The sequence below is a fragment of the Diaphorina citri genome, unplaced genomic scaffold (assembly GCF_000475195.1).
Source record: "Diaphorina citri unplaced genomic scaffold, Diaci psyllid genome assembly version 1.1 scaffold508, whole genome shotgun sequence".
NCBI lineage: Eukaryota > Metazoa > Arthropoda > Insecta > Hemiptera > Psyllidae > Diaphorina > Diaphorina citri.
In genome coordinates this window covers 71,564-75,378 of record NW_007377942.1, presented here as the reverse complement: position 1 = coordinate 75,378, position 3,815 = coordinate 71,564, and the positions used below count along the sequence as shown (strand labels likewise).

The window sequence follows — 3,815 nt, the reverse complement described above, 5'->3', positions numbered from 1 at the left end:
CGTTGCACTTCCAATAATACCAAATGCAATTAAATCTCTTATTCTGATTTTATTAATCAACTTCATTAAACTGGTCAACGACATAATAGGAGAAATGTTGTTTAGGATAAAATCCGCCCCGGGTGGGAATCGAACCCTCGTCCTAGCGCTCGCAGGGCAGACGCGCTATCCTCCAAGTTAATTAGGCTGACAAGCTTGTAAACGCTGGGTCACGCGTTCCATTCCCGTAATGCTAAACAACAAATGGTTTAAATAAACAGAATAGATAAGGTTCGTTCTCGGAACGGCTGGCTTTCTCCTGTCCAGTCCTTCTCTCTTTGATATCGGGACGATTAGACCTTGGCAGTTACAGTTCCCTATCTATCAAACCTCTTTAAAATCATCATCATTAACAGTTTAATTGTCGAATTAACTTGAGTTTTTTTTCTGTTTTGGATTTCTCTTTCCGAGCACTTACTTTTTTGACCTGCCTCGGTGGTGTAGTGGTCAAGACGCTCGTCGGGAAATCGAGAGAGCGTTGGTTCAATCCCATCCGAGGTATGGAGTTTTATTGTCGAATTAACATATCCATAAGTATAATTTGAATATTTGACCACAGTATAATAGTAGAATAGTCTACTTTTGGAGTAAAGGGACGGGCGTTTCAGCCCATAGTGGAGACTATGTAGAGGTACCTAGGTTAGGTACATAGGTAACATAGGTAATAATAATAATAATAGTGCTTATTTATACTGCTCGCAAAGGACTGAAAAGTCCCTTTACTCTAGCAGTAGGCTACTACTATTAGCACCCTGTAAGCCTTATAAATATGCATGTGCTTTAATTAGGCCGTTGCACTTCCAATAATACCAAATGCAATTAAATCTCTTATTCTGTTTTTATTAATCAACTTCATTAAACTGGTCAACAGAGATATCAAATAAAAATCCAACATCTTATTTTACCCATGGAAATCATCATCATTAACAGTTTAATTGTCGAATTAACTTGAGTTTTTTTTCTGTTTTGGATTTCTCTTTCCGAGCACTTACTTTTTTGGCCTGGCTCGGTGGTGTAGTGATCAAAACACCCGTCGGGAAATTGGAAGGGCGTGGGTGCAATTCCAGCCGAGTTATGGAATTTTATCTCCAATATACTTGAATATTTGACCACAGTATAATAATTGTAGTAGCCTTCTGTTGGAGCAAAGGGACTTTTCAGCCCGTAGTGGGAACAATGTAGGTAGGTAGGGACATAAATAGGTCTAGCAAGGAGGTAGAAATTTCCATACCTCGGCTGGGATTGAACCCCCGCCCTCCTGTTTACCAGGCGAGCGCCTTGACCACTACACCACCGAGACAGGTGAGGTACGTAGATCTAGGACTCTATCCACAGTATAATAATTGTAGTAGCCTTCTGTTGGAGCAAAGGGACTTTTCAGCCCGTAGTGGGAACAATGTAGGTAGGTAGGGACATACATAGGTCTAGCAAGGAGGTAGAATAGACTACACTAACCAGTCACAAGAGTCATTAACGAAAATTATCCCGTGACTCAACGAATGAGTAAATGAGTGAGTCGAACATGAATGCGTATAGACTACACTAACCAGTCACAAGAGTCATTAACGAAAATAATCCCGTGACTCAACGAATGAGTAAATGAGTGAGTCGAACATGAATGAATGAGTCATGAATGAATCGCCTGAATGAATGAAATCCACTAATTACTATCCGCGAGGTCCAATAATTACTATTCGCCTCTTGTGAACCTAGGAGATGAGGTGTCCGTTCTTTAGGTAGGAACTCCCGGGTGAGATTAGGCCAGAGGGCCCAAATGTAGGACACCGAAGATTGGATGCCGAAATCGGCCTCACGCAAAACGAGTTCTAAGCTTAAACAATTTTGCACTTTGGTAGTTTATCTGGCTTTTTTTTCGAGATGTTTGATAGAGGGAACTGTAACTGCTATGGTCTTATCGTCCCGAAATCGAAGAGAAGGACAGGATATGAGAAAGCCAGCCGTTCCGAGAACGACAGACACACAGACAGACAGACAGACAGACAGACACACACACAGACACACAGACACACAGACACACAGACACACACACGGACCAATGGCAGAAACTTTGGATTTAGGCTCTAAGGACCTCAAAACGTGTTTTGGCACTAAAAACTGACCATCGAAATTTTGACCCGATTACATTACTTTCCTTCCTATAGGATAAGGAAAGTAACTTCCTATAGGATAAGGAAAGTAAAAACGAGTTAACAACGATGTAAACAAAATAAAATTTGAACGTTTTTTGCCAAGTTTTTCAAAATTTACTGTGAAAATTTCATTTATTAATCTAATTAATCCAAATTAATCGGTTTTCTACCTTAAATTCTTCTAAACTATCTGTAATATTCATCAGAATTCAGTTTTACACGATAGATTATCTACCTGAATCAAAAACGTTGTGAGAAACATACTGGAAACCATTAAACTTGAGTCCATCACCATCAGCAGGTAACACCCAAAAAAATCTTCATTCTAGTTTCCTGTTAGTAAAAAAGGAACTAATCCTTTTCCCAGTGAAATAAGTGGACATTTCGGATGGTTTTACCTTAGATAAAATATCGACAATTTGCCTGAATCATAGTGAGAAGCCTGAGAATTGAAAGAAAGATTTGTGATACCTGTACAGCTCTACTTACCAGGGATCCCTTTTTAAACAACTAAAGTGAAAAATTATTACACAATTTATATTTTCCTTACCTGGTTATTATTATTTATATCGTTGAGTAATAAAATAATTAGTTATTTAAGGCGTTAATTAATTCTCTATCCATGGAACCATAGCTGATATGATGAGCTATAATATCGCTCGCTGAGATGAATGGACGATCTTCAGGGATGGACATGGCGCTACGATCGCAATCACTTAAGATATAGAAACACATTATCACGTCACATGAGCTCACGCGATAGTAATGTAAGTGTCCTGAACGATATCACCTACACTAAAATGGGAAAACTTTGAACTAGGTACATATTTCTTACTCCCCATAAGGTCACGTGACGTGATAGTAGTGTGGCTGTCCTGAACGAGATTACCTACAATATTATGGGGAAACTTTGAACTATGTACATCTTTCTGATTACCCATAAGTCAGAGAATTGAAAGAAAGGTTTGTGATACCCGTACAGCTCTACTTACCAGGGATCCCTTTTTAAACAACTATAGTGAAAAATTGGCTGCAGGCAGTAAGCTTTGTACACTTTGGGCATTTTTTTTATTCACCTCAGTAGGTATTTATAAATTCTCAGTTTTTGATAAGTTGGGGTTAGGCTGATTTAAATAGGTACCTACTAAATAAAACAAATTTCCGAATGAACCCCCAAACCCCAATGCTAATCAAAGAAAATACTCGGTGAGAGTTTGTGAATATCTTTTCTGTTTTATTATTTCAGGAATTTATTGATTCTATCTTGCTGGGAATGACTATGAATATAAATGACCTACGTAGCTCAATGTATTGTCTTATCTATTTCACTGACACTTCTCGGCTCTTACATATACACTGAAAATACCCTTTTGAAATCGGGCCTCACTTACTTCAACTATGTCCTATTGTCAAATGTCTCGGTAATTTTAACAAATATTCTGTCCCACCCGATGTCCATGAAGAATGACTACGAAGAAGATGAAAGTAATGTGATCGAGTACACTGAGTCAAGCGTAGAAGACTATTTTAACACGTACATGAGATTGGAGCAGAAATACACAATGAGACCAAGATACGGAATCGCTCGGGCTATTTACGAGCGGAGCTTGAGAGATGAAGCCATTG

At 38.7% G+C, this 3,815-nt stretch overlaps 1 long non-coding RNA gene across 1 annotated transcript; it reads left to right on the top strand.

The window, feature by feature from the left end:
• The first annotated feature begins 2,282 nt into the window (after window positions 1-2,282).
• LOC113467591 lies at window positions 2,283-3,664 on the top strand. The gene is made up of 2 exons (XR_003391616.1): window positions 2,283-2,490; window positions 3,436-3,664. It is a non-coding gene; the product is annotated as an uncharacterized LOC113467591 (long non-coding RNA).
• Window positions 3,665-3,815: the final 151 nt, after the last annotated feature.